Source organism: Theobroma umbraticum, unplaced genomic scaffold (assembly GCF_002168275.2).
Source record: "Theobroma umbraticum cultivar Fairchild unplaced genomic scaffold, ASM216827v3 scaffold_55.0, whole genome shotgun sequence".
NCBI lineage: Eukaryota > Viridiplantae > Streptophyta > Magnoliopsida > Malvales > Malvaceae > Theobroma > Theobroma umbraticum.
The window spans coordinates 1506865-1515695 of NW_018397270.1; positions in this window are offsets into that span (position 1 = coordinate 1506865).

Genomic DNA, 8831 nt, shown 5'->3' on the forward strand with positions numbered 1-8831 from the left:
TCTACCCATGAGTGCATAGATAGAGAGATAGTGTCCCCAGGTAGTAGTTCAGATTGTGATGAGTTGATGTTCCTTATTGTCAAAACTCATGATTTACATGTGATGTCTTAGGCAATAATGCTACCTAGAAATTGAGCCATGATTAAAGGAAATTTGTATAGCAAAAGACTCCTAATAATACAATGACAAGGTCACATGTTTGAATTCTAGTTACCCAATAGAGGGTAGTACTACTAGAAATGCTTGAGCATAGACAAAAAGGGGTAAAGGTATGTATTTTGCTTAAGGGGTGTCGATGATGACCCTCGAGTTGAGCACAACCCTAAATGATTAAATGAACGATTATGGATTGTTGATAATGGCATCAAAACATAAACTAATGAGAACTAGTAAATGATTTTCGTGTATGAGAGATACACAACACCTTCATGTTAACCTAGATGTGAAGTGTAATGATAATTTTGTTAATGATTTCAAGGATTGGAGTATACACTCCCTTAAGAAAAAATGCTACTAAGAAACTATGGTAAGTTGAAAGGCTTGATTGGTCAATAAAAGACTAAGATGTGCGTACTTGATTCATATTGAGATAGATACCTTGTGTTCAAGACATGGTAGAAAGAATTTTGAATCCAAAGGTCTTATGGTTATAGAACCAGCCCTGTTGATAAGATTTCAACGGACATCACTATAGATAAGTTGATGACTCATGAGAGTCTAAGTATGAAATGTCAAGGTTGATAATTGAGGATATTATCAATCCTAATTACTAAATGGTATTAATGGCATAGTGACATAATAAAACTTCATTTCCAACCATGTACAGGTAATGGGTTGGCCTTATGGTGATTAAACAATGAAATTGCTCTATGATAACGTTAACTATATGAGGCAATACTACCCAAGTTAGATCATGAGGATCATGATTTGTGATGTGATATGGATCATAGCCATTTATTTTAAGGACACTATGTAAGTCTCCATATCTTATTATTCACCATGTCACAAGGTATTGTCATGACGTTCTGGATAAAGACTAATGTTGACTATGAAAAGGAATTGGTAGTGACCACACCCTTAAAAGAAGTGATTATAGAGTGTTATGAGTTTAAAGCTTGTGTAGTCCAGATTGGTGGTAAAAATACCATGGCAAATTTAGTTTTGCTAGACATGTTGGAGTTTGATGTGATATTGGGTATGGACTAGTTGTCACCCAATTATGTTAGTGTTGATTACCACTACAAAGTGGTACACTTTAATTATCTGAGAGAAAAACCATTTAATATCCAAGGGGATCATAGTACGGTAATGGGTAGTATGATTTCAACCTTGGAGGCTAGATGATTGATTAGTCATAGATGTCAGGAATTCTTGGCATTAGTTAAAGACACCTAGATAGTGGTTGGTGAGGTGGCTGACGTGCCAATTCTAAGGGAGTTCATTGATATATTTCTTGAAGTGTTGCCAAGATTACCCCCAAATAAAGATGTAGAGTTTTGCATCAACTTGGTATAGGGTAAGAGTCAGATTACTATACTAGCATGCCAAATGGCACCAACAGAGCTTAGAAAAATCAAGGATAAACTAGAGGATTTGTTGGACAAAGGGTTCATTCATCCTAATGTGTCATAATGGGGTGCACTAGTGTTATTCGAAAAGAAGAATGATGGACCAATGAAACTATGAAACTGTGTATAGATTACTGATAGTTGAATAAGGCGACGGTGAAGAATAAGTATGCTTCACCACACATTGATGACTTGTTTGATTACCTCCATGGAGCCCAGTGTTTTTCTAAGATAGACTTGGGGTTAGGCAATAATCAATTGAAGATCAAGAAAAAGGATGTGCCTAAGACTGCTTTTTGTACTAGGTGTGGGCATTACAAGATCTTGGTGATTGCATTTGGGCTTACGAATGCCCCATTTGCTTTTCTGGACATGATGAATAGAGTGCTCAAGCCATATTTGGATAAGCTTGTCGTAGTTTTTATCAATGATATATGGATATATTCAAGGAGTAAAAAGAAGCATGAGCAGCATTTGATGATTGTTCTCCGGTGAGAGAGCACAAGTTATATGTTAAGATCTCCAAGTGTGAGTTTTAGCTTGATAATGTTAGCTTCTTGGGCCACATAGTATCTAAAGATAGGGTAATGATGGATCCAAAGAAGATTAAGGCAGTAAAAAAATGGCCAAGGCCTACTTTAGTGACTGCGATACAAGTTTTCTATGACTAGCCGGATATTATAGGATATTTATTAAGGATTTCTCCAAGATTACTGCTCTTATGACTAAGTTGACACAAAAAGGTGTTAAGTTTACATGGACTGATGCATGTGAGGAAAGTTTTGGAAATCCCAAGACTTTACTTACCACAACTTTAGTGTTGAGTTTGCCATGTGATTCAGGGGGTTATACAGTTTATTGCAGCACATCACGACTAGGACTAGGATGTGTGCTAATGCAACATGGAAAGGTGATAGCGTACGCATTGAGACAGCTCAAGAAGTCGGAGCAAAATTACCCCTCACATGATTTATAGATTGCTGCCATAATATTTAGCTTGAAGATATGGAAGCACTACTTCTTGGTGAGACTTGTGAGATTTATACGGAACAAAGAGTCACAAGCAACATCGATGGATGGAGTTGCTTACGGATTATACCTGCACCATATTGTATCATCTGGGCAAAGCCAACGTGGTAGTGGATGCTTTAAATTGAAATTTTATGGGGAGTTTAGTCACCATCATAATTGAGGGGAGATTCATAGTGCAGCGTATGCACAAGTTAGGCGATATGGGCATTCGATATGAGGTTGATGAAATAGATGCTTTATTTGCCCATTTTAAAGTAAGACTGATATTGATGGATCGCATTAAGGAAGCCCAGGCAACGATGATTTTATGGCCAGAGCTTTAAAGGATCCTCAACGGAAGAAATGGAAAATGTTTATTAAAGCCACTAGTGGATTACTTCATTATGGATTTAGAGTGTATGTGCTAGATATTGATGATTCGAGACAAGAGATCTTAGAAAAAGCCCACGTGGCAGCATATGTTGTCCATCTAGGCACTACCAAAATGTTCCATGATTTAAACTGGTAGGAAGGACTTAAGAGGGATGTAGCTGAGTTTGTGGCTAAATGTCTAGTGTGCCAACAAGTTAAGGCCAAGCATCAGAGGCCTGTCAGATCACTACAACCATTACCCTTCTCTAAATGGAAGTGGTCTGAAATAGAAGTCCAATTGCACCAAATTCTTCCTTTCTCAGTGGATGTTGCAGTGCCAAGCTCTTTTTTTTTTCTTTTTTCTTCGGGCGCCGTGATTCTGGGCACTTAGTGGCCATGGCACCAAAATTCTTGGAAGCCTTTGAAGTGTTGTTTGAAATCGAGGCACCGCAGCACTGGTCCTATAGTGACTGTAGCGTCGAGGCCTTTAACTTGATCTCCAAGCTTTACTACAGTGCTTCCATTTTGACATGAATTGTTAGGTGAACAAGGAAAAGTGGTAAACATGAAAGTTATACCTCTGCCTCTTAGCTTTCTAATGGTTTATGAATCACATGATTTCGACTTCTGTAGTGGGAGAGGTTCTTGAGAAACCACAACATGTGCAAATAAAGCATGCATCTAAAATGCATCTCATTCATAAAGTCAACCTTCTTTTCAAAGCAGACCTACAAAAACATAAAATTTAACTTAAATAATAGCTAAAAATAAAATAACTTAAAATATCCTAATAAAATTAAACCCATAATAATTAACTAAAATAAAATAATTAATTAAAAATAGTTAAAAACAATTAATCTTTAAGCTAAATCTTAAGAACTTAGGCTAAATATATTGAAAATTAAGACCAAACAACTCTATAAAATAGAGTTATCAGTGAGCTAGTAAACCATGACGATAAGTTTGTCACTTGCGTCATGGGAAAACATATTCTTGTCACTTGTGCTATCCCAGATCAAGTCTTTCACCTCACTTCTCGACAAGATGACATGCAATATGTCTTTGATGATGGTACACTGCATTTAGTGTTTGTCTATCTTCCCCTAGATGACAAAGGCAGCTCTAGTTTTAAAAAATTGTCTTTTTTTTATCTAGTCTTGCACCTCATCATCACTCGCATTATCCACCCTCATAGCTCAAACTATTCCATCGTCACAAGTGAAGACCTTTAGTTCATCTTTCACATAAGAAACAACCACTGCATTGATCTTGCAAAATTTGTCATCGATTACATGCTTCACACTATCTAATAGGGCATCAAAACCCTTCTTTAAAACATGTTGGTCAGCGAGATCATTGACTACTTTCAAGTTGACACCTACAGTGGTCCACCTAAAAACCATACCTTGTTTAATCCCATTAATGAGCATGCTATTAACAAGCTAGGTTTTGAATTCAAAAACAACATTTAAGTGAGGAAGGGGTTAATTGATCATCCGACCTCGGATGACGAGGGTGATAAGGGAGATAAGGATGAGCTGAGTGCCTATCCTAGTGGTCCATCTAATGCTTCAGCTAGTGCACTTATGTCCTCCTCATTCTATGTTGAGTAAGCTTTCACTAGACTTTTCTCATATATGGAAACCATGGACTCTAGGTTGATGTTGTCAATTTCGTACACACAAGGATACATATCGCTCAAGTAATATAAAGATAAGTTTAGTATCGTTTCCCACAAAGATTTGCTCCTAAAATTTTATTAAGTATTAAATCTGTAACAAAATTTTTCCTATCCAAGCACTCAATTTTTAACACTCAATTAATAAAAAATTTACCACTTAAGCTAAACTAAAAATATGAATGTAATTTTTACTAAAGAAACTATTATTATAAAGACCTAGGGTCATGGTGTCTCTCAATATTTCATTTGAACTTAATCTTTTCCTTTAAACTTAGATTGATGGGATGAATGGCTAACCTAGAAACCGATTGTATGTAGAAGTCTCTATCAAGATTCTTGCTTACATACTTTTCAAAATTAATCCCATATGTCTATGCAAATTAGTTAAGAAAAGCTCATTAAGTTTATGTTTTAATTTGGCTACCTAAGGTATTTAGGTATGTCTATCCTAAATATGAATCTAAGACCTAACCTCTAAGTGAGTCGAACATAGGCTAGTCAAATCAATGGTTTATTTTAAACTCCCTCTATCGAGTTGCATTTAGACACCCTAGTCATTTCAACTAGTGATCAAGTAGAGAAAAGCATTAATCATGGATTTGAATAAACCATACAATACCCATTAATACTAAGCAAAGAAAAATCATATATTCAAACTACATATTGAAATAAACCAAAAAGAATTTAGTTCATCACCATTGCTTCAAAAAACATCACAATTTCAAGAGAACAAATCATTTCTACAGCAAAATGATAAGAAAGAAATGAAAAACTAGATTGAAGAACATGGTTGCAAATGATCTCAATCTTCAATCCTCTTCCTTTTCTTCTTATTTCCTCCTTTTGTAGAACCTATTTCTTTTCTCTCCAACTTCCATTTGTTTCCTTTTAAGACTCTTCCCTTTCAACTATTGAAAATCACATATTTATAGCTAGCAAAAAGCCCTAAAATATAAAATCTCGAATGGTTGTGTTTCAGTGAAACATGTTAGAGCATCGTAGCCTTTCCCTTTGAGCACCATGGCGCTCTACACTTTTTTATTTTTGGTCACTAACTTCCAACCAGTGTCATGGCCCTCCTCTATGGCCATCGCAGCACTGAGCCCATGGGTATTTGTGTGGGATCAATGCTGTTCCTTTGGGTGTTGCAACCTTAAGTCCTTTGAGGCCACGGCATTGCTTCTTTCTATTACCTTGGTGTAGAAACTGCTATAATACCCATCTTGCAACATGATTTTATTCCACCTCTAAGATGATTTGGGAAAAATGGTACACATGAATGTTGTAGGCCTACCTCTCATCTTTTCAATGGTCTAAGAATCATGTTGGTTGAATCCCTACAGCTCGAGTTATGCTAGAACTACCACATCATGTGCAGTGAAAATCTGCAACTAGTCTCCATTGCATAGTTCATCACCATTTAACTTTATGCATTTGAAAACCTACAAAGACAACGACTAAATTTTTATTGGCTTAAAATAATATTTTCAACATCAAAATGAACTAGAATTACTTGAATTGAAAGAAGTTAACATGCTTTAAGCTAATTAACTAAAAACATAAAAACAATCTAAAGTTGACTTAAAACAAAAGGAGTTTGCTATTTTAACATAAAAAATGTGGCTAAATAACTTTATATAATAGAGTTATCAGTCAACCACTCATATGGACCTCTTAAAGGTGCAAAACCGTGAGATCTTACAGCACTAACAAGACTTGGAGAATAAGTTCCGATCCTAGTTTCCGCCACCGTCTTGAGCTTTTATAGGAGACATCTCATCGCATCATTTTGTAGATACCTTGGTTGGATGGCTACATGTGCATCTCACGCTCATGCATCATGACGTTTTGGATGTATTTACTTGTTCATATTTAGCTTTTCAAATGTATTTCCATAATTTCTTTTTATAGATTTTTGAATGTATCTAGTTGTTTATCATTGGATATTTGTTCTCTATGGTTATTTTCAAATTCAATAGTTAATGTTGATCATTCACAAGTTCTCTAGTTATTTTCAATGTTGCAAATTTGTTTGCATTTCCTTGATACTTCGTTTAATTGTAAATCCATTTTTACTAAGCTTTAATTGATTCCATCTCCCTTAACGCTTCAAAATGTTTTTGATATAACAAAAAGTGGAAGAGTAGCCAAAAATTTGTCTTTGTTCTTCATGTATAAAAAAAATCATTTTCAAAATATTAAAGGGGAACATTTTCAAAAGATTAAGGGGAGCAAATTTTCAAATATTAAAGGAGAGGAAATTTTTAAAGATTGAAGGGGAGCATTTTTTTTAAAAGAACAAAAGCAAATTTTGCTCATTATTTTCTCATATCGAAAAAGGGGAGATCGTTAGGTTTAATGCTTAAATTTGATTCTATATTTTGAAATGAAAAACAAGTGAACAAAGCTGCTTTTCTTATGTTCAATAAATCAAAAAGGTCTTTGAAATTATTTAAATAAAAAAGCTAATTGTTTTAAATAGAAACAAGTAAAAAGGCTCTTTTTCTAAGGAATCTGCCTTCAATTTATCAATAACTGTTCTTCATCTATCAATAGATCGGCTTATCTATCAATAGATAAAGAACATTTATCGATAATTGTTTATTCTTATTTATGGGTTTCAAAGACCAAGAACATCTATCAATAGATGTTTCCATTTATTGATTGATAACCACCCAAGAACACTTCAAAAGGTCACAAACTTACATCAATCGATAGATGTTTCCATTTATTAATAGATAGGCATGATTTTGAATTGTATTGAAGGCAATCTATGGATAGATCTTAAAGTCTTTCGATAGGTAATGAACATTCGAGCCAGGAACAGAGTGAAAAATAACTAATTTCGAATTAAATGCACCTCTAACCACCTCAGAGGCTTTTCCAAGTATAAATATAAGCTACCACCACATTTATGAATGTTGGAAGATTCTAAAACACAATTCCAAGAAAAGAAATCAACTACAATCATTCAATACTCTTTGTTCTCCTCTTCAAGCATTTAAGTCTTCTATTGTATCATTTATTGAGCCTTCAATTCTCTTTTTTTCCTCACCAAACATTGTACTTAATTTGCTACTCAGCCTTTGAGAGGAATTCTAGCTACACCCATCTGCTTGTGAGTGGTTATACCTTAACCAAATTAAAAGGTAGTTTGAATAGTTATACCGTAACCAAAGCAAAAGGTAGAGCACTTGTGCTTAATCCATAAAAAGCATTGTATTGTAAGGTTGTGATTGATGCATCAAAGACATTGTATTGAATTATTTTAATAGTGGATTTTAAACTCCTTAATGAATCTAAGGGAAAGGATGTAAGCAAAGAGGCGGAATCTCTATAAAAACCATTGCGTTGATTTTTTTTTCTCTTCTTCTTAATTTTATTTGAGTTCTTAACTTCTTTTATTTCACAAGAAATCAATAGTCAAGATTATTCCAAAAAGGGGATTTGACTAAATAAAATTTTATCTTTTTAAAATTTAAAAATTTTGTTTAAATATTCAAACATTCCAATTCACCTCTCCCTTGGAATCATCTGCATTGAGCTTATTGCACCAACACATTCAAACATAGTCAACAAATACAGAAGCTGCCAAAGCCAAAAAAGCAATTTTCAAACCTTTTAAAATACTAAGAAAGTTTCATCAATCGCACAAAAATGATTTTTTAAAAGAAATCCAAAATAGAATATATGCCCTAGAAAGCCAAAACTCAGGAATGATAACTCTTGATACCCCTTTCTAACAAAGCCATTCCATAAATATGGTAAAACAACAAATAGATTCAGAAGATATAAATGACCAACAGATCAACAAAATGGTTTGGAAGGAACCTAAAAAGATTTATTATCCAAAAATCACAGCACCAGACTTGAACATAGAAGAAAAACCCACTTTTCCAAAAAAGCTATAATGCTAATACAATTTATGAATGGAATATTAATGGAATGTCCAAATACAACATCCTCAGTACACTTTAACAAATGACAATAGGATCAAACATTTACAAAATTCAAAATCAAACAAGTCATATTACAGATCATTCAATAGCAAACTTTTTAGTTACTGGCTTTACTGGACAACTTAAAGGATAGTGAGATAACTATCTAACCATAAAACAATAACAAGAAATATTAAAAGTTATTAAAAAGAATGATGAAGGAAACAACATCTTAGATGAACAAGGAAAGGAAATCGAAGA